The following is a 27,109-nucleotide window of genomic DNA, read 5'->3' on the forward strand; positions in this document are numbered from 1 at the left end:
ATTTCAGATAAGCGTATGAAGATGCCTTCCCTTCCGTCTCTCTGCTTTCCTACTGTCTTCATCCAATCCTTCTTCTTCCTTTCCATGGCAAGCTTAACCAAGGGTTTCACCGTTGTCAGTGGCTACCTTCCATCCTCTCAGTGGAAATGTTCAACGCACCCTGTCACGGTACGGCTATCCATCTGTCGGTTCTCGATCAGGCCGGAATAGAATCCAGTGATTATTTTGCGTCTGTCACTAACGCCCCGCCCTCAGGAGTTTGAAGCACGTCACAGTCATTCAATCATTGAATCCTACTCAGAATACCATAGACAAGGTTAGACCTTCCGGATTCTCTTGAATGCCACCATCAGTTCTAGCCTATACCAGAAGACTCTGATCTCACGGAATGGCTGGCTCGTTTGTCAGGCGAGCACTCGGTTGTCAGGCGATCAACCATGCATCGTGTATCAGGAATCCAAGAGATATTCACCCAGTCGAAGGTAGAACGGAGGTGGTTGTCAATCACACGTTCATAGGTGAGAATGATGATGAGTGTCACGGATCATCACATTCATCAAGTTGAAGAACAAGTGATATCTTAGAACAAGAACAAGCGGAATTGAATAGAAGAACAATAGTAATTGCATTAATACTCGAGGTACAGCAGAGCTCCACACCTTAATCTATGGTGTGTAGAAACTCCACCGTTGAAAATACATAAGAACAAGAGTGATCATTGGCTTCGGTCCTAGAGAGGGAACCAGAAGAACCAAGATTCCAAATACAATAGTATAATGTCCTACTTATAGATAACTAGTAGCCTAGGGTGTACAGAGATGAGTAAATGATATAAAAATCCACTTCCGGGCCCACTTGGTGTGTGCTTGGGCTGAGCAATGAAGCATTTTCGTGTAGAGACTCTTCCTGGAGTTAAACGCCAGCTTTTATGCCAGTTTGGGCGTTTAACTCCCATTTTGGTGCCAGTTCCGGCGTTTAACGCTGGGATTTCTGAGGGTGACTTTGAACGCCGGTTTGGGCCATCAAATCTTGGGCAAAGTATGAACTATCATATATTGCTGGAAAGCCCAGGATGTCTACTTTCCAACGCCGTTAAGAGTGCGCCAATTGGGCTTCTGTAGCTCCAGAAAATCCACTTCGAGTGCAGGGAGGTTAGAATCCAACAGCATCTGCAGTCCTTTTCAGTCTCTGAATCAGATTTTTGCTCAGGTCCCTCAATTTCAGCCAGAAAATACCTGAAATCACAGAAAAACACACAAACTCATAGTAAAGTCCAGAAAAGTGAATTTTAACTAAAAACTAATAAAAATATACTAAAAACTAACTAGATCATACTAAAAACATACTAAAAATAATGCCAAAAAGCGTACAAATTATCCGCTCATCAAAAGGCAAGGAGAAAGCTACCCCCAAATCCACAGCAAGGAAAGGAACTAAAAGAGCATTAGTGGCAGAGCCATCTTTAACTACAGTTAAGCCCTCAACAAAAAGAATTAAAAGGATTATAAAGGTCGATGAAAAGGAGAAAGCCTTCCCAGCAAAGGACACTGCACGATTTCCCAATCGTTACTGTGAGGAGATGTTTCCCATTCTGGCTGCTCAGAATTACAACAACGAACACCTTCTTATCCTTCGACCTCGTATTGCCAAATTTTTTGAGCCGCAAATTGCACAAAGACATTGGGGATTCCTACAAAGACAGCCACGACAGGTTAATCTTTCTTGGGTAGTTGAGTTCTACTCCAATTTCCACCTGCCGACCTTGCAGTCTGTTTATCTCCGTCAGAAGCAAGTCCCCGTTACAGAAGAGGCCATTCAGCGAGCCTTAGATCTTACCCCTACTCCAGAAGGACTGGACGCATTTCAAGAAGCCGTACTTAAGCGCCAAGCATACAAATTTGACTGGGACGCTGTTCTCAGAGTTATCGTACAAACTGGCAGCAAATGGATTTTTGGTTACCATCGTTCCCGTCCTAAGGGAATATCGGCTTCCGCATTCACCTTAGAGGCTCACGTATGGGCATAGATTATGTCCCATTACGTCTTTCCGAGCACTCATGAGTCTTCCTTCACTATAGACATGGCCGTTCTACTATGGTGCATCCTCACAGACCAGCCTCTAAATCTACCAAGACACATCCGGAACGCTATGGGACACGTGCAAATTGCGGGCAACCTACCTTTCCCCGCCTGGGTCTCTAATTTCTCTCAGCAGGCGGAGTCTCCTACAGAGCTGGAGACACCAAAGCCATACTTCCACAGGATGATCAATACGTCCCTAACGAGAGATATCTCAGGCCACCACTAGCCACTACCAGCCAGTCAGCAGAACATGCTACAGACACTCCACCTTCTACTAGTCAGCTGCTGCATCAAATACTGGAGAGGTTGGACCGGCAAGACCAGAAAGCGAAGCTACGAGAGCGCCGCAACCAATGCCGATTCAAATACCTCAAGGAGCTTTTCACAGGCAACCACAGACCTGACGAGGACCCAGGCACTCCGGACTCCACTTCTTTTACCAGCACAGGGGGCCATGACGGTCCCGACTGTGGAGATACTGCCACCAGCCTACCCTTGTTCCTGACAGATGGCACCGAGGGCGGTGTAAAGCCTTAAGTGTGGGGAGGTCAGTCAGTACCTGACTTCCGGAGGTAACTCTTTCCCCCTAACACCAATTTCTTTTTCTTTAGAATAGGATAGATTGCATATTAGTGGGTTAATTGCATGCATGTTCTACCTCATTGAAAAGGTAATAAGTTTCTTTTAAGACCATATATATTTTTTTTGATAATTTCACTAATTTAAATCAAAACATTTATGTTAAATTTGTTTGAAGTTGAAATTGGAACATGATTTTTGAGCTAAAAGAACACACAACCCGTGAGACTTTGAGCCTAAATACATGGTTACACTATTTAACCATAAACATATTTATTTCTCGTGTGTTTTCTTCTCTATGACTGTAATCTGAATTTTGTTTTATCCTATATGTCTAATGTTAATGTGTTATTGCATGCATATGATTGAGGATATTGTTTGTTTAGCTCACGTATCCCAAATAAGCCAACCCTTTTAATTACCTTTGTTAACCAATTTGAGCCATTTTAATCCCATTTGTTCTATATTTTACCATATTACTAGCCTTAAGCAGAAAAACAATGGAAAATCCCAATTGAATCTTTGGTTAGCTTAAGATAGAATTTGTGTGTTAACTGAGTATGGGAAAATTGTGGGAATAAAGGGTAATAGAAAAATATGTAATGATAAAATAAAGGGAATTTGGGTACCTATTCATGTGGAACCATAAAAGAAAGATTACAAATCTATGTGCATTGATAAGCTACAAAAAAATTCCTTTATTTTAGTGAATAAGGGGACAAAAATCACCCCAATGATAAGTCAGAGTTCGATAATCAATGCACATGTGATAAAATTAAAATAAAGGTTGATGCATGAGTATGGAATGTGAAAAGGAAATTTTGGGTAGCTAAGATGAATATTGAAATTATATAGAGTATATGTATGTTAGGTGGGAGCTTAGGTTAATTAAAGATTCAATGTATAAGCTCACTTAGCCATATGTGTACCCTCACCTTACCTTAGCCCCATTACAACCATAAAAAGACCTCATGATGTTTGCATTGGCATTTTAAAATTGTTGATTGGTTAGGTGAAAAATAAATTTTTTGAAAGCATGATTAGAAAAGGATAGAGTGATTACCCCATATACTAGAGATGATTAGAGTGCACACGCACCAACAGTAAGGGTTCAATGCTCGGTCCTGTATTCCCTACTTTCACGAGCTATCTTCTTACAAATTTATCTGCTTTTACAATATGATTTGAATTAGTGAAATTTGCCTCATGTTTTGCCTTAGAGAACTTATCTATTTTTAATCATATAGACAAACTCATATAGTTACATTCATATGTATATAGGTTGCATTGCATTGCATGAGTCTTACATGTCCCTATTCATTCATATTTATCTCCTTCAACTTAGCATGAGGACATGCTAATATTTAAGTGTGGGGAGGTTGATAAACCGCTATTTTATGATTCATATTGTGTTTAATTGTGTGGTTTTATCAAGTCTTAGCCCACGTATTCATATGATTTACATGTATTCACAATTCCTTCCTAAAAATATTCTATGATTGAAAACTTGCTTCCTAAAGACCTTTTAGTTGTATATTTTTATTTTCCTTCATACCATTCGATGTCGTGATCTGTGTGTTAAGTGTTTCAGGCTTCATAGGGCAAGGATGGCGTAAGGAATGAAGAGGAAGCGTGCAAAAGTGGAAGGAACACAAGGAATTGAGGAGATGACCAGCGAGAAGTGACGCGGGTGCATGGCTTACGCGATCGCGTGAAATGGAAGAAATCACAGTGACGCACTTGCGTTCCTGACGCGACCGTGCAGATTGGAAGCTGCACGAATGACGCGAATGCGTGGACGATGCGCACGCGTGGTATAAGAAATGCTGTGTGACGCGAATGTGTAGACGATGCGGCCGCGTGACGTGCGCGATCTGCAGAATTACAGAAGTTGCTGGCATAGTTTCTGGGCCGCATTTCAACCCAGTTTTTGGCCCAGAAACATAGATTAGAGCAAGGGAACATACAGAGACAAAGGCAACAATTCATTCTGCATAATTTCAAGTTTTTAGATATGATTTTACTCCTCCCCTAGGTTTCTCTTTTTGACATTCATAAATTAGGATTTGAAGATTTTTGGCTTTAGCTTTTAAGAAGAGCCTACCTCTGGTACTGGTCAATATAGTTTGTTATTTACTTTTCATTTTCTCTTCCATATTCTCAATCTGTCCAGAGTTGATATTGGATTATTTTCATAGTTTATTAATGCAAAACTATTTTTACTTTTAATTAATCTTTTTATCATTATTTATTATGTCTCTTCTTATTTCCCCTATTGATTTTGTGAAGTTTACATTTATAATGATGGAGTAGTTCTCCAACTTGATTGGGAGTTGATTAAAAGGAGAATCCTTGAGTTGGAATACTCAAGAGTTCAATTGTAATTGGTTCATTGTTGGTTGGCTTGTTAGTCACTAACTCTAATCCTTCCCAAGGGAGAGGATTAGGACTTGTGAATAGAAGTTGACTTTTAATTTGACTTTTCCTCATTCGTTGAGGGTTAACTAAATGAAAACAATGACTAATTATTAACTGATCTTGATAAAATTCCAGCAAGGATAGAACTTCCAATTAATCTTCTCCCGGTCAAGATTTTATTTAAATCATATAAATTCTCTAATTTAATTTTCTGTTCATCAAACTCAAAACCCATTTTGAAAACCTCTGATTGATAAAATAGCATATCTTCCTACAACTCGTTGGGAGACGACCTGGGACTCATACTTCCAGTATTTTAATTCCAAAATTTGTGACAACCCTTTTCTAAACTGACAAGTGGATTTTCGCCAATTAAGAACTGTACTCGCAAAGCCATTTCTCTAATTAATTCTTAATCTACCAATTTCTGCTCACGTCAATGTTCTCATTGTAATCTCCTCTTCCTACAACACAACTGTAACCAGACTCATAGCCAAAGGGGTGAGAGTTCATAGTAGTAAGAGAAAATAAAAACAAAAACTAGTAAAAAATAAGCAACTAAGTCCTAAACTAATAAGACTTAGTAAACAAGCAAAAAGCAAATATTTACAATAACCAATAATAAGGCACACTTTTGCAATTCCCCGGCAACGGCGCCATTTTGACGAACGGACTTTTGACGGTTTAGAAATTCAAAAATAAAAGCTCATTGAAAGTATGGTTTCTAAACTAACAAGAATCCTTCCGTACAAAAATTTTGGTTGTCACTTAAACAAACCCAATAAAAATAATAACCGAAGTATTCAAACCTCGAGTCGTCTCTCAAGGAATTGCAGGGAAGTGTTCTTGTTATTGGTTATGAGTTTTCTGGGAAATTTGGAGTTTGGGCAATGGGCACATAAATGATTATAAATTAAAGCAAGAAAAATTAACAAGAGGTTTTATGTAAAACGCCTTGACTAGGAGAAGATTAATCTGAAGTTCTATCCTTGTTGGATTTTCCAAGATTAATTAGTAATAGGTTGTTGTTCCACTTGGTTATCCTTCATTGAATAAAGGAAAGTCAAGTTGAGAGCCAACTTCTATTCGCAAGAAAATAATCATTTCCCTTGAGAAGGGTTAGTGTTAATAACTGGAAAGCTGGCCAACAACTTCCAATTACCAATTAACTCTTGAGTATTCTAACTCAAGGGTCTCAAATATTAATCAACTCCAAAGTCAAGTTAAAGCCTACTCTATTGACATGGTAATTGAACTTAATTGAAAATAATCAAGAAATATTGGAATCAAATAGGAAATAAAAGAGTAAGGAAATAGAAACCAAACTAGATTGATGAAAACTTCACGGAGGTAGTAACTCTTTGTAATATCAAACTCAAAAGCATAAAACTAGGAATCATAAAACCTAGAGAGAGGAGAGAGCCTCTCTCCCTAGAAACTACATCTAAAATCTAAAATTATGAAAAGTGAGAAGTCCCCTTAATTCCTCCACTCTGCAGCCTCTAATCTATGTTTTCTGGGTCGAGAACTGGGTCAAAAATAGCCCAGAAATCGCTGGGGACGATTTCTGGGTCGCTGAATTTTCTGTAAAACGACGCGTGCGCACGATTCATGCGTGCGCGTCGCTTAGCTGTACGTCCACTATGACAAATTATATATCGTTTTGAAGCCCCACATGTTAGATTTCCACCTCATTTGGACCTCTGTAGCTCAAGTTATGATCGATTGAGTGCGAAGAGGTCAGGCTGGATAGCTCAGCAATTCCTTCAATTTCTTGTATTCCTTCCACTTTTGCATGCTTCCTTTCTATCCTCTAACCCATTCCTGCTCTATAAACCCTGAAATCACTTAACACACATATCAAGGCATCGAATGGTATTAAGAGAGGATTAAAATTAGCAAAATTAAGGCCAAAGAAGCATGTTTTCAATCATAGCACAAAATCAGGAAGAAAAATGTATAACATGCAATTTCTATGAATAAGTGTGAGATTAGTGGATAAAATCCACTCAATTAAGCACAAGGTGTACCACAAAATAGTGGTGCATCAGACGCGTACGCCTGACATGCGCCACGTGCAGAAAACGCAGAAAATGCTGGGGGCAATTTTGGTCCGAGTTTCGACCCAGTTTTCGGCCCAGAAACACAGACTAGAGCCAGAGGATAGCAGAGACTCAAGACATTCACACATTCGTTCATTCATTAGTTTTAGTTTTAGTTTTTGAATCTAAGAGAGAAAATCACTACTTCCTCTAGGGTTCTTCACATTCATAGATTTCTAGTTTTATGTTTTTGATTTGGATATTGAGAAGAGTTATCACCTCCGTTGAAGTTTCCATTATTCTAGTTTGTTTCCTTATTCCTTTACTCTTTTAATTCCCCAATTACCCTGTTCTGATACGTATGTTTATGGTTTTGGGATTTATTAATGCAAAGAACTATTTTTACCTTTAATCAATTTTCAGTTGTTATTCAATTTATCATGTCTTCTCATTATTCCCCTTATATGCCTGTGAATGTAGTATTCATGTCAATGGAGTAGATTCCCAACTTGACTTGGGAGTTGATTAATAGGAGAACCTTGAGTTGGGAATACTCAAGTGTTAATTTTAATTGGAAGTTGTTGGCTGACTCTCTAGTCTCTAACTCTAATCCTTCCTTAGGAGAGGATTAGGCCTTGAGGACAGAGTTTGTTAGTTAGTTACTTGACTTTCCTTTATTCAGTGAAGGATAACTAAGTAGAACAACAACCAATTATTATTAATCTTGAAAAAACCAACAAGGATAGAACTTCTGATTAATCTTCCCTCAGTCAAGGCTTTTTATCATAATTAATTAATTTTCTCGTTCATTTTCTTTGCTTTAATTCTATTCTCCAATTTCAAAATTTTTAGAAACCTCCTAATCAATAAATAGCACTCTCTTAGCAACTCGTTGGGAGATGACTTGGGATTCATACTCCCAATAGTTTATTCTTATATTATGACAAAACCCTTTTTAAATTGATACGCAGAATCTTCATTGGTTAAGGACTATAGTCGCAACGTCAGTTCATTATAAATTTTTAATCAACAATTTTCCACACATCACACACTCATATAAATCCTTCCTCAATTTTGTTTATCTATTTTAAACAGCAACCTAAGCCCCAATGCCCACCAGCTGAAGGTGGAGCTTTGATGCGTGAATTTTTTGTGTGGTATAGAATTCACAATTGAATTCTCGTTGAAAGTATAGCTTCTAAACCAACAAAGAATCCTTTGATACAAATATTTGGTTGTCACAAGTAACAAATCCCTATAAAAATAACCGAAGTATTCAAACATTAGGTCGTTCTCCCTAGGAATTGCAATAAAATGTTCTTGTCATTGGTTATGAAGTATGTCTTGGAGTTTTTGTAGTAAGAGACAAGAAATGCAAATGGCAAAGGAAATGAACTAACAATTAAGAAAGCTTTTGGCAAGGTATGAGAACTAGAAGTCCTATTCTAGTTGTCCTTATCAATTGTGATAAGAATTGTTCATTGCTCCCACTTAGTTAACCTCTAATAATGGAGGAAAGTCAAGTGGATGAATTAACTTGAGTCCACAAGTCCTAGCCAACTCATAATGAAAGACTGGCTTTAGTGGTATTCAAGTCAATTAGCAACTTCTAATTATCAATCAACAAAGGAATTAGATAACTCAAGAGTCACCAATTACTCAACCAAAGCCAAGAGGAACAAAATCTAATTCATAACTAAAAGAGGCATTTCATCAAACACATAAAAGGCAATAAAGGTAAACAACATGAATTGCAAGAATTAAGGAGAGATCTAACTACAATGGCAAGAGATCAATAATAGAGAATCAAAGCAAACATGAAAAGATATGGAAATCATAAATTGCATTGAAAAAGAAATAGAGATCTACATAAGAATTCATAAAGCAATAGGAAAATTAAAGCAAGCGAAGAAGTAAATCTAGATCTAAGAAATTACATAAATCTAATCCTAATTCTAGAGAGAAGAGAGTGCTTCTTGATAAACCCATATTTTACGGTTTATCTTGTACTCAATTGAGTGGATTTTATCAACTCTTTACCCACTTATTCATACTATTTGCATGTTTTACATTTCCCTTCCTAATTATGTGCTTTGATTGAAAACATGCTTCTTTGGACTAATATTTGTTTATTATTAATCATCTCTTATCACCATTAGATGCCTTAATATGTGTGTTAAGTGTTTTCAGAGATTACAGGGCAGGAATGGCTCAGAGGATGGAAAGGAAGCATGCAAAAGTGGAAGGAATACAAGAAGTTGGAGAAACTGCTAAGCTGTCCAGCCTGACCTCTTCGCACTCAAACGGCTATAACTTTAGCTACAGAGGTCCAAACGATGCGGTTCCAGTTGCGTTGGAAAGCTAACATCCGGGGCTTTGATTTGATATATAATTTGCCATAGCTGCCTCGACGCCAGGCAACGCGAACGCGTGACCTGGCAAGAACGCAACCCACGCGGCCGCGTGAGCCATGCGGCCGCATCACTTTTCCGCGACCTGTACGGACCAGAAAGTGCTGGAAGTGACTTCTGGGCTGTTTCTGACCCAGTTTTCGGCCCAGAGAACACATATTAGAGGCTATAAAGTGGGAGAATGCATCCATTCATAAGGAGGCTCTCATAATTCACTTTTCCATGATTTAGATTTAGTTTAGAGAGAGATTCTCTCTCTCTTTAGGATTTAGGATTTCTTCTTGTTTTGAGAGTAACTCTGGATCCAGGTTTAATGTTCTTTTATTTTCAGTTTACTTTTATTTATTTATTTGCTTTTAATATTTGAATTGATTTATGAATTATTCCATGTTACAGATCTCTATTTTGAATTAATGATATTTGAAGCATTTCAGTTTATGATTGTTCCTTTTTATTATTCCCATCTGAAGGCATTTTTATTCCAGTAGTTTCAATTTTCTTTCCTTTTGGTCTTGGTTAAATAATTGGTGACTCTTGAGTTATCAAACTCATTGTTAGTTGAGAATTGGAATTAATTCATCCACTTAACTTACCTTCATAATTAGAGGTTAACAAAGTGGGAGAAAAATCCAATTCTCATCACAATTGATAAGGATAACTAGGAAAGGACCTCCAGTTCTTATACCTTGCCAAAGGTTTATTTTACAGCTATTATTATTTTATTTTACTTATCATATAATATATTCCCACCTTACTTCCAAAACCCCAATTTTACCTTTTTCATAGCCAATAATAAGAACATACCTCCCTGCAATTCCTTGAGAAGACGACCCGAGGTTTAATACTCGGTTATCAATTTTAAAAGGGGTTTGTTACTTGTGACAACCAAAACGTTTGTACGAAGGGATTTTTGTCGGTTTAAAGACTATATCTACAACGCGACTATTTTTATGAAATTCTTTACTGGCAAAAATCCTAACGTCACTTCTCTCTCTAAAACTAACTTTTCCTCCAAAACTTAACTAAACTAAAACTAATGTGATAAGTGATGTCAATTCCCCCTTGAATTCTTCCTTTAATAGCCTCATAATTGAGTTGGATCTGGGCCTGGGAAGCCCAGAATTCACCCCCAGCGTTTTGCTTTTAAGTGAGTCACGTGCAAGCATCGACGTGTACGTGCCATGTACGCGTACGCGTCGCTTGGCAATTTCCTATCCACGCATACACGTCATGTGCGCGTACGCGTCGCCATGTGACCTCACAATCCACGTGTGCGCGTCTTCTGCGCGTGCGTGTCGATCTCAGCATCCCAAATCCTTGTTTCTTCATGAGTTCTCTGGTGCACGAAATTGTGATCTCAATGGCGCCAACAACTTGGTACGCACAATTGTAATATCACTCTTTTTCACAACATCGCACAACTAACCTGCAAGTGCACTGAGTCGTCCAAGTAATAAACCTTATGTGAGTAAGGGTCGATCCCACAGAGATTGTTGGTATGAAGCAAGCTATGGTCATCTTGTAAATCTCAGGCAAGCGGATTCTAATGGTTATAATGGTTTTCAAATATAAAGATAAATAAAGCATAAAATAAAAATAGAGATACTTATGTAATTCATTGGTGGGAATTCCAGATAAGTGCATGAAGATACTGTGTTCCTTCTGAATATCTGCTTTCCTACTACTTTCATCCAATCATTCTTACTCCTTTCTATGGCAAGCTGTATGTAGGGCGTCACCGTTGTCAATGGCTACTTTCCATCCTCTCAGTGAAAATGGTGCAAATGTGCTGTCACAGCACGGCTAATCATTTGTCAGTTCTCGATCATGTCGGAATAGGATCCATTGATCCTTTTGTGTCTGTCACTACGCCCAACACTCGTGAGTTTGAAGCTCGTCACAGTCATCCCATCCCAGATCCTACTCGGAATACCACAGACAAGGTTTAGACTTTTCGGATCTCAAGAATGCTGCCAATGGATTCTAGCTTATACCACGAAGACTCTGATCTCACGGAATGGGAGGCTCGGTTGTCAAGCGAGGCAACCATATGTCGTGGGTCAGGAATCCAAGAGATACACACTCTAGCTTTCGCAGGTAGAACGGAAGTGTTTGTCAGGCATGCGTTCATAAGTGAGAATGCTGATGAGTGTCACGGATCATCACATTCATCAGGTTGAAGTACGAATGAATATCTTAGAATAAGAATAAGTATGAAATGAATAGAAAACAGTAGTAATTGCATTAATACTCGAGGAACAGCAGAGCTCCACACCCTTAATCTATAGTGTGTAGAAACTCCACCGTTGAAAATACATAAGTGATAGAGGTCCAGGCATGGCTGTGAGGCCAGCCCCCAAGGTCTAATAACTAAATGTCCCAAGATCTCTGTATATGCCAATGATGTCTAATACAATAGTAAAAAGTTATATTTATACTAGACTAATTACTAGGGTTTACAGAAATAAGTCCAAGTGCAGAAATCCACTTCCGGGGCCAACTTTGGTGTGTGCTTGGGCTGAGCTTTAGCTTTACACGTGCAGAGACTTCTCTTGGGGTTAAACGCCAAGTTGTAACATGTTTTTGGCGTTTAACTCTGGTTTGTGACGTGTTTCTAGCGTTTTACTCCAGAATGCAGCATGGAACTGGCGTTGAACGCCAGTTTGCGTAGTCTACACTCAAATAAAGTATAGACTATTATATATTTCTGGAAAGCCCTTGATGTATACTTTCCAACGCAATTAAGAGCGTGCCATTTGGAGTTCTGTAGCTCTAGAAAATCCATTTCGAGTGCAGGGAGGTCAGAATCCAACAGCATCTGTAGTCCTTTTTCAGCCTCCTATCAGATTTTTGCTCAGGTCCCTCAATTTCAGCCAGAAAATACCTCAAAATCACAGAAAAACACACGAACTCATAGTAAAATTCAGAAATTGAATTTTGTATAAAAACTAATAAAACATCCCTAAAAGTAGCTAGATCATACTAAAAACAACCTAAAAATAATGCCAAAAAGCGTATAAATTATCTGCTCATCACAACACCAAACTTAAATTGTTGCTTGTCCCCAAGCAACTGAAAATGAAATAGGATAAAAAGAAGAGAATATACTATAAATCTCAAAATATCAATGAATATTAGTTCTAATTAGATAAGCTGGATTTGTAGCTTTTTGCTTCTGAACAGTTTTTGCATCTCACTTTATCCTTAGAAGTTTAGAATGATTGGCATCCATAGGAACTCAGAGTTCAGATAGTGTTATTGATTCTCCTAGTTAAGTATGTTGATTCTTGAACACAGCTACTTTTATGAGTCTTGGCCGTGGCCCTAAGCACTTTGTTTTCCAGTATTACCATCGGGTACATAAATGCCACAGACACATGACTGGGTGAACCTTTTTAGATTGTGACTCAGCTTTGCTAAAGTCCCCAGTTAGAGGTGTCCAGAGCTCTTAAGCACACTCTTTTTGCTTTGGATCATGACTTTAACCACTCAGTCTCAAGCTTTTCACTTGGACCTTCATGACACAAGCACATGGTTAGGGACAGCTTGATTTAGCCGCTTAGGCCTGGATATTATTTCCTTGGACCCTCCTATCCATTGATGCTCAAAGCCTTGGATCCTTTTTACCCTTGCCTTTTGGTTTTAAGGGCTATTGGCTTTTTCTGCTTGCTTTTTCTTTCTCTTTTGTATTTTTTTTTGTTTTTTTGTTCTTTTTTTTCGCAAGCTTCTTCTTTTTCACTGCTTTTTCTTGCTTCAAGAATCAATATCATGATTTTTCAGATTATCAATAACATTTCTCTTTGTTCATCATTCTTTTAAGAGCCAACAATTTTAACATTCATAAACAACAAGATAAAAAATATGCACTGTTCAAGCATTCATTCAGAAAACAAAAAGTATTGTCACCACATCAATATAATTAAACTAATTTCAAGGATGAATTCGAAACTCATGTACTTCTTGTTCTTTTGTATTAAAAACATTTTTCATTTAAGAAAGGTGAAGGATTCATGGAGTTATTCATAGCCTTAAGACATAGTTACTAAATACTAATGATCATGTAGTAAAGACTCAAAACATAGACAAACATATAGCATAAAACTGAAAAACAGAGAGTTAAGAACAATGAAGTTAAGGAATGAGTCCACCTTAGTGAGGGTGGCGCCTTCTTCTTGAAGGACCAATGGTGTCTTTGAGCTCCTCTATGTCTCTTCCTTGCCTTTGTTGCTCCTCCTTCATAGCTCTTTGATCTTCTCTAATCTCATTGAGAATGATGGAGTGCTCTTGGTGTTCCACCCTTAATTGGTTCATGTTATGACTCAATCCTTCTAGAGAAGTGTTGAGTTGTTACCAATAGTTGTTTGGAGGAAAATGCATCCCTTGAGGCATCTCAGGGATTTCTTGATGACGAGCTTCCTCATGCGTCTCTTGAGATCCATGAATGGGCTCCCTTGTTTGCTCCATCCTCTTTTTAGTGATGGGCTTGTCCTCTTCAATGAGGATGTCTTTTTCTATGACAACTCCAGCTAAGTTGCATAGATGGCAAATGAGATGAGGTAAAGATAGCCTTGCCAAGGTGGAGGGCTTTTTGGCTACTTTGTAGAGTTCTAGAGAGATGACTTCATGAACTTCTACTTCCTCTCCAATCATGATGCTATGGATCATGATGGCCCGATCCACAGTTACTTCGGATCGGTTGCTAGTGGGGATGATGGAGCGTTGGATGAACTCTAACCATCCTCTAGCCACAGGCTTAAGATCCAGTCTTCTCAATTGAAGCGGCTTGCCTTTTGAGTCTCTTTTCCATTGAGCTCCTTCCACACATATGTCCATGAGGACTTGGTCCAACCTTTGATCAAAGTTGACCCTTCTAGTGTAGGGGCGTGCGTCTTCTTGCATCATAGGCAAGTTGAATGCCAATCTTACGTTCTCCGGACTGAAATCTAAGTATTTTCCCCGAACCATTGTAAGCCAATTCCTTGGGTTTGGGTTCATGCTTTGATCATGGTTCCTAGTGATCCATGCGTTTGCATAAAAATCTTGAACCATTAAGATTTCGACTTGTTGAATGGGATTGGAGAGAACTTCCCATCCTCTTCTTCTAATCTCTTGTCGGATCTCCAGATATTTGCCCTTTTTGAGCTTAAAAGGGACCTCAGGGATCACCTTTTTCTTGGCCACAACTTCATAGAAGTGGTCTTGATGGGCTTTTGAGATGAATCTCTCCATCTCCCATGACTCAGAGGTGGAAACAATTGTCTTCCCTTTCCTCTTTCTTGAGGTTTCTCTGGCCTTAGGTGCCATGAACTCGGCAAAATAGCCCCGTAACTTCGGGAGAAGGGGTGCCCCCTCACAAAGGGGGTCGCAGTGACCAGGCCCGGGTGACTGCAATGGTTATGGAAATACAAAAAGCTATGCTTTTACCACACCAAACTTAGAATGTTGCTCGCCCTCGAGCAAAAGAAGAAAGAATAGAAGAAGAAGAAGAAGATATGGAGGAGAAGGAGAGAGGTGTGGGTTTCGGCCAAGGAGGAGAAGAGAGGGTAGTGTTGTGTGAAAATAAAGAAGGATGGAGGGGTTTATATATTGGAAGGAGAGGGGTTAGGTTCGGTCATTTAGGGTGGGTTTGGGTGGGAAAGAGATTTTGAATTTGAAGGTAGGTGGGGTTTATGGGGAAGAGTGGATGGATGTGATTAGTGAAGGGGTAATGGGGAAGAGAGATTGAGGTGATTGGTGAAGGGTATAGCGTTATTGGATTGTGTGAAGAAGAGAGAAGTGGGGTAGGTGGGGATCCTGTGGGGTCCACATATTCTGAGGTGATCCTGTGGGGTCCACAAATCTTGAGGTGTCAAAGATATATCATCCCTGTACCTTTTAGGCGTGTAAAACGCCCTCTATATGCAATTCTGGCATTTAACGCCAGACTGATACTTGTTTCTGGCGTTAAACACCCAGATGTAGCCTGTTTCTGGCATTTAACGCCTACCAGATGCTTGTTTCTGGTGTTAAACGCTAGCTTGGTGCTTGTTTCTGGCGTTAAACGCCAACTTGGTGCTTGTTTCTGGCGTTTAAACGCCAGACAGCTCTTCCTCCAGGGTGTTCTTTTTCTTCTGCTGTTTTTTATTCTGTTTTTAATTTTTGCAATTGTTTTGTGACTCCACATGATCATAAACCTAATAAAACATAAAAGAACAATAGAAATATAGATAAATAAAAATTGGGTTGCCTCCCAATAAGCGCTTCTTTAATGTCAATAGCTTGATAGTGAGCTCTCATGGAGCTTCAGAGATGTTCAGAGCATTGTTGGGACCTTCCAACACCAAACTTAGAGTTTGAATGTGGGGGTTCAACACCAAACTTAGAGTTTGGTTGTGGCCTCCTAACACCAAACTTAGAGTTTGATTGTGGGGGCTTTGTTTGACTCTGTATTGAGAGAAGCTTTTCATGCTTCCTCTCCATGGTTGCAGAGGAAGATCCTTGAGCTTTAAACACAAGGTAGTCCCCATTCAATTGAAGGACTAGCTCTCCTTTGTCAACATCAATCATAGCTCCTGCTGTGGCTAGGAAGGGTCTTCCAAGGATGATGCATTCATCCTCATCCTTCCCAGTGTCTAGGATTATAAAATCAGTAGGGATGTAAAGGCTTTTAACCTTTACTAACACGTCCTCTACCAATCCATAAGCTTGTTTTATTGACTTGTCTGCCATCTCTAATGAGATTTTTGCAGCTTGTACCTCAAAGATCCCTAGTTTCTCCATTACAGAGAGTGGCATAAGATTTATACCTGACCCCAGGTCACACAGAGCCTTCTCAAAGGTCATGGTGCCTATGGTACATGGTATTAAGAATTTACCAGGATCTTATTTCTTTTGAGGTAAAGTTTGCTAAACCCATGTATTTAGTTCACTAATAAGCAAGGGAGGTTCACCTTCCCAAGTCTCATTATCAAACAACTTGGCATTCGGCTTCATGATGGCTCCTAGATATTGAGCAACTTGTTCTTCAGTTACATTTTCATCCTCTTCAGAGGAAGAATAGTTTTCAGAGCTCATGAATGGCAGAAGGAAGTTTAATAGAATCTCTATGGTCTCTATATGAGCCTCAGGTTCCTTTAGGTCCTCAATAGGGAACTCTTTTCTGTCTAGGGGATGTCCCATGAGGTCTTCCTCATTAGGATTCATGTCCTCCCCTTCCTCTTTGGATTCGGCCATTTTGATAATATCAATGGCCTTGCACTCTCTTTTTGGATTCTCTTCTGTATTTCTTGGGAGAGTACTAGGAGGAGTTTCATTGATTTTCTTACTCAGCTGACCCACTTGTGCCTCCAAATTTCTAATGGAGGACCTTATTTCACTCATGAAACTTAAAGTGGCCTTAGATAGATCAGAGACTATATTTGCTAAGCTAGAGGGACTCTGCTCAGAATTCTCTGTCTGTTGCTGAGAAGATGATGGAAAAGGCTTGCTATTGCTAAACCTGTTTCTTCCACCATTATTAAAGCCTTGTGCAGGCTTTTGTTGATCCTTCCATGAGAAATTTGGATGATTTCTCCATGAGGGATTATAGGTGTTTCCATAGGCTTCATCCATGTAATTCACCTCTGCCATTGCATGGTTCTCAGGATCATAAGCTTCTTCTTCAGAAGATGCCTCTTTAGTACTGTTGGATGCATTTTGCAATCAATTCAGACTCTGAGAAATGATGTTGACTTGATGAGTCAACATTTTGTTCTGAGCCAATATGGCATTCAAAGCATCAATTTCAAGAACTCCTCTCTTCTGAGGCATCTCATTACTCACAGGATTCCTCTCAGATGTGTACATGAGTTGGTTATTTGCAACCATGTCAATGAGTTTTTGAGCTTCTGCAGGCATTTTCTTTAGGTGAATGGATCCACCTGTAGAATGGTCCAGTGACATCTTAGAGAACTCAGATAGACCGTCATAGAATATATCCAAAATGGTCCACTCTGAAAGCATATCAGAAGGACACTTTTTGGTCAACTGCTTGTATCTTTCCCAAGCTTCATAGAGAAATTCACCATCTTTTTGCCTGAAGGTCTGAATGTTCTCTCTAAGCTTGCTCAGCTTTTAAGGAGGAAAGAACTTGGCCAGGAAGGCCGTGACCAGCTTATCCCAAGAGTCCAGGCTATCTATAGGTTGTGAGTCCAACCATGTTCTAGCTCTGTCTCTTACAGCAAAAGGGAAAAGCATGAGCCTGTAGACTTCAGGATCTACTCTATTAGTCTTAACAGTATCATAGATAGGGATGTTCTGATGGAAGTCCATGAAACTTGCAGTTCTATTGCATTAGAGCAACTAGTTGAGGCTTCAGCTCAAAATTGTTTGCTCCAATAGCAGGGATTGAGATGCTTCTTCCATAAAAATTGGAAGTAAGTGTAGTATAATCACCAAGCATCTTCCTTGCATTGTTGTTGGGTTCGGCCATGTCTCTTTCTTTTTCGAGATTCTCTGTAAGGTTTTCTCTGGATTGTTGTGCTTTAGCTTCTTCTTCAGAGTTCTTTCAGGTTCAGGATCTGCTTCAACAAGAATGTCCTTGTCCTTGCTCCTGCTCATATGAAAAAGAAGAGAACAGAAAAGGAAGAAGAATCCTCTATGTCACAGTATAGAGATTCCTTTATGTGAGTAGAAGAAGAAAAGAATAGAAGAAGGAGGAGAAAAATTTGAACATAGAGGAGAAGAGAGAGTTCGAATTTTTAGATGAAGAGAAGAATTAGTAAATGAATAAATAAATAGAAGGAGATGAGAGGGGGAGAATTTCAAAAATTATTTTTGAAAAAAGGTTAGTGATTTTCGAAAATTAAGAGAAAAAATAAAATTAACATTAAAATTTGAAACAATTAGTTAATTAAAAGAATTTTAAAAAAGAGGGAGGTGATTTTTGAAAATTAGAGAGAGGAAAGTAGTTAGGTGGTTTTGAAAAAGATAAGAAATAGTTAGACAAACAAAAAGTCAATTAGTTAGTTGAAAAATATTTGAAATTCAATTTTGGAAAGATAAGAAGTTAGAAAAGATTTTGAAATTAAAGTTTGAAAAAGATATGATTTGAAAAAGATATGATTGAAAAGATATGATTTTGAGAAGATGTGAATAAAAAGATATGATTGAAAAGCAATTTTTGAAAAAGATTTGATTTTTAATCTTGATTACTTGACTAACAAGAAACTAAAAGATATGATTCTAGAAATTAAAGATTGAACCTTTCTTAACAAGAAAGTAACAAACTTCAAATTTTTGAATCAATCGTATTAATTGTTAGTAAAGTTTTCGAAAATTATGAAATAAAATTAAGAAAAAGATTTTGAAAATCAATTTTAAAAATTTTCGAAAATAATAAAAAGTAAAAAAATGAAAAAGATTTGATTTTAAAAAAAATATTTTGAAAAGATAGGATTTTTGAAATTGAAATCTTGACTTGACTAACAAGAAATAACTTATTTTAAATTTTTTTGACTAAGTCAACCCAAAGATTTCAAAAATTATGAGTAAAATAAAGGAAATATATTTTTTTGATTTTTTTTAATTTAATTTGGAAAGAGAAAAACAACAAAATGACTCAAGACATAAAAATTATGAATCAAAACAACTAATGCATGCAAGAACACTATGAATGTCAAGATGAACACCAAGAACACTTTGAGGATCATGATGAACATCTAGATTTACTTTTGAAAAATTTTCAAGAGAGGAAAACATGCAAGACACCAAACTTAGAAATTTTCAATGTTTAGACACTATGGATTAAAAAATGCATATGAAAAATAACAAAAGACACAAAACAAGAAAATATGAAGATCAAACAAGAAGACTTATCAAGAACAACTTGAAGATCATGAAGAACACCATGCATGAGTTTTTTCGAAAAATGCACAAATTTTAAAAACATGCAATTGACACCAAACTTAAAAATTGACACTAGACTCAAACAAGAAATACAAAAATATATTTTTGATTTTTTTATTTCTTTTCCGAAAATTATTTTGGAAAAACGAAAACAAATAAAAAAATTTTGAAAGATTTTTGAAAACTTTTTGAAAGGAAAATTACCTAATCTGAGCAACAAGATGAATCGTCAGTTGTCGAAACTCAAACAATCCCCGGCAACGGCGCCAAAAACTTGGTGCACGAAATTGTGATCTCAATGGCGCCAACAACTTGGTACGCACAATTGTAATATCACTCTTTTTCACAACTTCGCACAACTAACCAGCAAGTGCACTGGGTCGTCCAAGTAATAAACCTTACGTGAGTAAGGGTCGATCCCACGGAGATTGTTGGTATGAAGCACGCTATGGTCATCTTGTAAATCTCAATCAGGCGGATTCTAATGGTTATAATGGTTTTCGAATATAAAGATAAATAAAGCATAAAATAAAGATAGAGATACTTATGTAATTCATTGGTAGGAATTCCAGATAAGTGCATGAAGATACTATGTTCCTTCTGAATCTCTGCTTTCCTACTGCTTTCATCCAATCATTCTTACTCCTTTCTATGGCAAGCTGTATGTAGGGCGTCACCGTTGTCAATGGCTACTTCCCATAATCTCAATGAAAATGGTCCAAATACGTTGTCACAGCACAGCTAATCATCTGTCGGTTCTCGATCATGTCGGAATAGGATCCATTGATCCTTTTGCGTCTGTCACTACACCCAACACTCACGAGTTTGAAGCTCGTCACAGTCATCCCAACCCAAATCCTACGCCGAATACCACAGACAAGGTTTAAACTTTCCAGATCTCAAGAATGCTGCCAATGGATTCTAGCTTATACCACGAAGACTCTGATCTCACAGAATAGGAGGCTCGGTTGTCAGGCGAGGCAACCATGCGTCGTGGGTCAGGAATCCAAGAGATACACACTCTAGCTTTCGCAGGTAGAACTGAAGTGTTTGTCAGGCACGCGTTCATAAGTGAGAATGGTGATGAGTGTCACGGATCATCACATTCATCAGGTTGAAGTACGAATGAATATCTTAGAATAAGAATAAGTATGAATTGAATAGAAAACAATAGTAATTGCATTAATACTCGAGGAACAGCAGAGCTCCACACCCTTAATCTATGGTGTGTAGAAACTCCACCGTTGAAAATACATAAGTGATAGAGGTCCAGGCATGGCCGTGAGGCCAGCCCCCAAGGTCTAAGAACTAAACGTCCCAAGATCTCTGATATGCCAAATATGTCTAATACAATAGTAAAAATTTCTATTTATACTAGACTAGTTACTAGGGTTTACAGAAATAAGTCCAAGTACAGAAATCTACTTCCGGGGCCCACTTTGGTGTGTGCTTGGGCTGAGCTTGAGCTTTACACGTGCAGAGGTTTCTCTTGGGGTTAAACGCCAAGTTGTAACATGTTTTTGGCATTTAACTCTGGTTTGTGACGTGTTTCTGGCGTTTTACTCCAGAATGCAGCATGGAACTGGCGTTGAACACCAGTTTGCGTCATCTAAACTCGAATAAAGTGTGAACTATTATATATTTCTGGAAAGCTCTGGATGTCTACTTTCCAACGCAATTAAGAACGCGCCATTTGGAGTTTTGTAGCTCCAAAAAATCCATTTCGAGTGCAGGGAGGTCAGAATCCAACAGCATCTGTAGTCCTTTTTCAGCCTCCTATCAGATTTTTGCTCAGGTCCCTCAATTTCAGCCAGAAAATATCTGAAATCATAGAAAAACACACAAACTCATATTAAAGTCCAAAAATGTAAATTTTGCATAAAAACTAATAAAAACATCCCTAAAAGTAGCTAGATCTTACTAAAAACTACCTAAAAACAATGCCAAAAAGCGTATAAATTATCCGCTCATCATTCTCCACTTGCATGCTTTTTCTCTCCATCCCTTTGATCCATTCCTAGCCTTTCCAATCTGAATTCACTAACAAACACATCAAGGCATCTAGTGGAATCAAAGGTGAATTAAAATTTAGCTAATTAAAGGTTCGAAAAGCATGTTTTCACACTTAAGCACAATTTCGGAGACAATCATGAAACCATGCTATTTCATTGGATAAATGTGGGTAAAAGGTGATAAAATCCCCTAAATTAAGCACGAGATGTACCACAAAATAGTGGTGCATCAAATCACCCCACACTTAAACCTTAGTATGTCCTCATGCTAAAGTTAAGAGAAAACAAAGGGTATCAACATTTATTCAATGTAACGACTACCTAAATGCAACCTATCTTTATGCAACTATCTATATGGATGCATTTACTTGGTCAAAACAAATCAATTCCCAAGAGAACATATATAAGCTTAAGGCCTAAAGCGATAGCAATCAAATCAAATCCACAATTGAATTGAGTTATTATATATTTTTACAAACTTACAAGAAAAGTGATGATTCTAGGTGGAGACATGTAATTGAGCAATCGAACCCTCACTGGATGTGTTTACACTCTATTCGCTCAAGTGTTTAGGGTTGATTCACTCAATTCTTCCCTAATCATGCTTTCCAAGATTTATTTTTCATCTAACAATCAACAATTATTTCATGCATGCATACAAGTATCATGAGGTCTTTCTCATAGGTTGTAATGGGGTTAGGGTCAAGGTAGAATGCATATGGTCAAGTGAGCTTGAAATTTGAATCTTTAATCAACTTAAAATTCCCACCTAACTTATGACAACCTATACGATTTCAAAACTAACCTAACTAACCATTCTTCACTTTTTCACATACTCATGCGTTTTCTTTTCATTTCACAACACCTATGCATTGATCTTTATTGAGCTTTACTTTGGGACTTTTTGTCCCTTTTTTATTGCTTTTCTTTTTCTTTCTTTTTCTATTTTTTTCTTTTTTTTTTCTTTTCTTTTCCACTTTTTCTTTTGTTTTTCTCATATTTGTTTTCTTTCAAACTATATACAAGAACTTCAATGCATAAGGTCTAACATTTGATTAATACATGAGTATGCACCCAATTCCCAAATATAAAAGTACAAGATAAAACACCCTGTTATCCCCATAATGTCCCAAGTTTCCCCCACTTGAATGATGCTCACACTCACTAGCCTAAGCTAATCAAAGATCCAAATAAAGGACATTTATTATTTTTCGCTTTAAGGCTTGTAATGTGCTAAAATAAGGAACAAGTGGGTTAATCATAGGCTCAAAGTTGGCTAACAATGGAAGATAAAAGGTAGGCTATTTGGGTAAGTGAGCTAATGAAATGATGGCCTCAATCATGTAAATGCATGAATACACAAAATAATGGACATAGAGAATCAAACAAATCAAAGATTACAATCATAGGAAGAGAATAATGCACACAAGAAGGAAAATAAGTGGTTATAAGATGTAACCACGCAATTAGCCTCAAAACTCCCAATGTTGTGTGTTCTTAGCTCAAAAACATGATCCACAATATATATATAATTCAAGCAAGTTCTATGAAAAGGTTTTCACTCAAATCAATTGGGATGTCAATGCCCTATTAAGAATGTTTTTCTTGGAAAATATCATGATTTTGACTAATCTTATTATATATATACATATGTATGCAACCAAAAATCCTAAAAGATCTAAAAAAATGAAATGCAAAAGTGTTGAGAATAGAAACTTGTCACCCAAAAATGCCAACCGGTCGGATGACCTCCCCACACTTAAAAGTTTGCACCGTCCTCGGTGCATTCTAAGATGAGCAAGGGGGTATGGCGACTCTCCGAGTTGCTACCTTCAGCTGGTAGGCCAACTGGTTGCTGCACGTTCTTTCTTCGCTTCCATTTTTGCTTATAATGATTCATCCTGAAATTAGAAGGCATCATAGTAAGAAAAGTAAATACAAAAGCAAGGAAGCATACATTGTTGGAATGAGGTAATGATCACTAGAATTGAGTGAGTGAAATAGTGTGACATTGATGAATATAAGTGTGTGGTTCTAAATTGTGCACGGTTTAGAGCACATACTAGCATGAAAAGAACTATGTCACAATTACACAAAAAGGAACATGCACTTCACTCATCCTAATGTGCTTGAGATGCTCTAAACTTGTAGGTGAAGACACTCAAACAAGCAATAAAGAAGCATGGGAGCATTCAAGCCAAAAACATATGGATGCATATAATCAAAAAACACCACGCATTAAGATAAATGCACAACATCCATTGAGAAATTGCCTAATCAAAGGAAAGGATTCAAATCACATGGTGGCCAAATCATGCAATTCAAAAAAATATAGAGTACTTGAAAGTAATTCGCATTCACTTGGTATTCACAAAATGAAGCAAGAAGAACTCAAACCAAGTAACAATATATACCCTCAATCAAAGAATCCAACAATGAACATAAACAAAATTGACATTAAGATAACATCCTCTTTAGTACTCAGCAGCAATCAATGGTGAATAGGATTAACAATCCAACACTTATAATGAAAAGTAGAAAATTAAAGGAAAATTCAACTAACTAATTGACTACCTAAAAGAAATGGTTATGGATGGTGTTTGGTAGTGTTGGATAATGGGTAGGAGAAGGGAAGAAGAAAGGAGAAGGGAAAGAAATGGAAAGAGGAGAAGAAAAGGAGATGATGAAAGAAGGCTGTCCACGTGTACGCATGAGTGACGCGTGCGCGTGGGCAGTGACAAAAAATGGAGGTGACACGTACGCGTGCATGGCAAACCAGAGAGGTGAAGCGTGCGCATCCTTCACACTTACGCGTGGGTTGGTTTGTGCCTCAGGCACAATGTTCACGCAATGCAGGTGCAACTCTCGGGTGGATGTATGGAGGGTTGAAACTTCTTGATCCATGCGTACGCGTAAGGCACGCGTGCGCGTGGATGGGCGAAGAAGTGTGGGTCACGCGTATGCGTACATGACGCGTACGCGTGGGTTGGTGCTATGTTTTTCAAAATTTTCTATGTTTTTGCACCAATCCAAGCATTCCAAACCCCCAAACAGCTACCAAAACACCACAAAACCTTATTTAACATATTAAACTACCAAATAAACTCAACAAATCAAACAAAACATGAAATTAAACTACTTTTACCAATATGTACAAAAGGGAAAAATAAAAAGAATTTACCATGGTGGGGTGTCTCCCACCTAGCACTTTTGTTTATTGTCCTTAAGTTGGACTTATGGGGAGCTCCTCATCACGGTGGCTTGTGCTTGAAGCTATCCTTGACATCCACCAATGCTTGGACTTCCAATAGGCTCCATCATTCAAAATTAATATCTCCAAACTTTGATGGAGTTCTTAACAAACTATGAGCTCCCAAAATAGATTCTCCTTGTGCGATCTGGAATCCCACACTTTGTTTTGGCACCCATCATCAGATTGATCACCATTATTCCATTCGGGTGCCATAATCTTGGAATTCTCATTCAAGAAACCAAACATCATCCTAGACCCATGCAATTTGGTTCTACACCAACCCTTACAATTAAGCCTTGACCATGTAACCACCATGGACTTTGATTTACAAAGCCAACCACTAACCATCTCCCTTTTGCTCTTAAAGCCACAAAGAGCTCTAAGTTGCCCATCCATCTCAAGCAAACCATATTCAAGTGGGATCTTTAAGCTTAGAGATGAGAGATTTACCCACTTGAATGAAATATTGGATGGTGATGACTTGGGAAGAGGTATTGATGAGTCCATATTTTCCAATATATTTTAGCTTGATTTGAGTGGATTTCATCACATAAACCTACACTTAAGCATACTTTTGTGTTTGATCCCTAAATTGAACTTAAATGTGAAAACATGCAATTTTGTGCTTGAAATGAGCAATTTAATTCCACTTTTTTTCCATTTGATGCCATGACATGTTTGTTGAGTGATTTCAGGCCTTAGAGGCAAGGATGGATGGCCAAAAGTGGAAGAAAACATATACAAGGGAGAACACATGAGGAAAACAAGAAAAAGCACACACAGTGACGTGTGCATAGCCACAAGTGCCTGTACGTACGCATAGGAGGATTTTCAGCCAAGTGTGCAGATGCACACATCTGTGCATCCGCACAGGTCCCTGCACGTGATTTTATTAATGAAACACGTGCTTTGCAATTTCTGAGGCCTCTTGGCCCATTTCGGAGGGCTTGAAGGCTAAATTGGAGTGCTATATCAAGGGGAATTCAACACTTGACAAGAGAGCCATCTTAGAGTAGGAACAACACATTTTTAGGAGTAGTTTTAGGGTAGTTTAGGTTAGGTTTTCTCTCAATTCTCTCTTAGGGTTTTAATTAGGGTTTCAATGTAGCATTTTATACTTCAATCTTGTTCTTGGATTTTGCTATCTCATTGTAAGTATTTCTTTAATTTCTCTTTTATTGCACTACTTGTTCTACACTTTCTTCTACTTTAATTTCCTTTTATCAATTTATATAGTTTTGTAATTTTGGATTTCTAGTTGGTTAATTTGATGTTTGAGGCTTACTTTATGTTTGTTTGAGTTGCTTTTATTGATTTTGATCATTTATGGTTCATAGCTTTTACCATTTTTCCAATTTTGCCATGTTTTATGTTTATGCCCTCTATGTGTTTGATGAAATGCCAATTTTGATTATGGAATAATTTTCACCCCTTGGCTTGGGAAAAATGAGTTTATGGATTACTAGAGCCATAATGTGCAATATTTAGTGATAATTATTGGGTTGTTACTTGTTATTGTTTCCACTAACACTAGCTTTTTACTAAGGTAATTAGTAAGTTAGCTAGGATTTGTGGATTAATAACAATTATGCTCACTTAACTTATCCTTCGATATTAAAGGTTGAATTAGTGAGATTAATCCATCATAATTATCATAGTTGTGGTTATGGCAAGGAAGGGATTCCATGACTCATCCCAAGTCAAGGTTTCATTTATGTTTTGAACCACTTTTCCACCACTTTATAGTTTTACTTGTTTATATTACATACATAGTTCCTTTATTCCTTTATTGCTTTATTAATTGCAATTTTTTGTTGTTCTTTTATCTCTTTATTGTTTGCTTAAATCACTGAAAAGCCCCCTTTGCTTCTCACAACCAAAATTGTGTGTGCTCATTGGCATTAGTTCCTAGGGAGAATGACCCGAGAGACTAAATACTCTCGGTTTACATTTGCTTTGAATTGTGAAATCATCTTTAGATTTTAATTTGATATTGGTCAATTGTTGGGTTTGGAACTATACTTACAACGCCAATCCAATCTTATTTTGAGATAAATTCTAAACCTGCTCTAGGCCTCTATCAAATTTTGGCGCCGTTGCTGGGGAGCTAGCGTCATGAGTACTATATTTTGGTTATTGTAAATATATCCATTGTGAATAGATACTTTTTGGTTGTTTGCTTGTTTTTGCTATTAATTAGGATTTTTTTTCTTTTGTTAATTGATGTCTTTAGTTTTTATTTTCAATTTTCTCTATGAGTTATCACCCTCTTGGTTTGGAGTTTGGTTATCATTTTGTAGGGTTTGATAACTTCAATTTTGGATTGCATCATGGGTTTGGAGCAACAATTTTGGGAGGAGCAACCTCCTCCATATTACAATGAACCATACCCTCCCCAATATGCATACCTAAAACAAGGATATGGTGGATTTCACTATGACTATACAC

General features: G+C 37.8%; 1 non-coding gene across 1 annotated transcript; it reads left to right on the plus strand.

Moving 5' to 3' along the window:
* The first annotated feature begins 17,506 nt into the window (after positions 1 to 17,506).
* LOC112715010 (small nucleolar RNA R71) lies at positions 17,507 to 17,614 on the plus strand. The gene has a single exon (XR_003159440.1). It is a non-coding gene; the product is annotated as a small nucleolar RNA R71 (small nucleolar RNA).
* The last annotated feature ends 9,495 nt before the right edge of the window (positions 17,615 to 27,109 follow it).

The sequence above is a fragment of the Arachis hypogaea genome, chromosome 1, assembly GCF_003086295.3.
Source record: "Arachis hypogaea cultivar Tifrunner chromosome 1, arahy.Tifrunner.gnm2.J5K5, whole genome shotgun sequence".
NCBI lineage: Eukaryota > Viridiplantae > Streptophyta > Magnoliopsida > Fabales > Fabaceae > Arachis > Arachis hypogaea.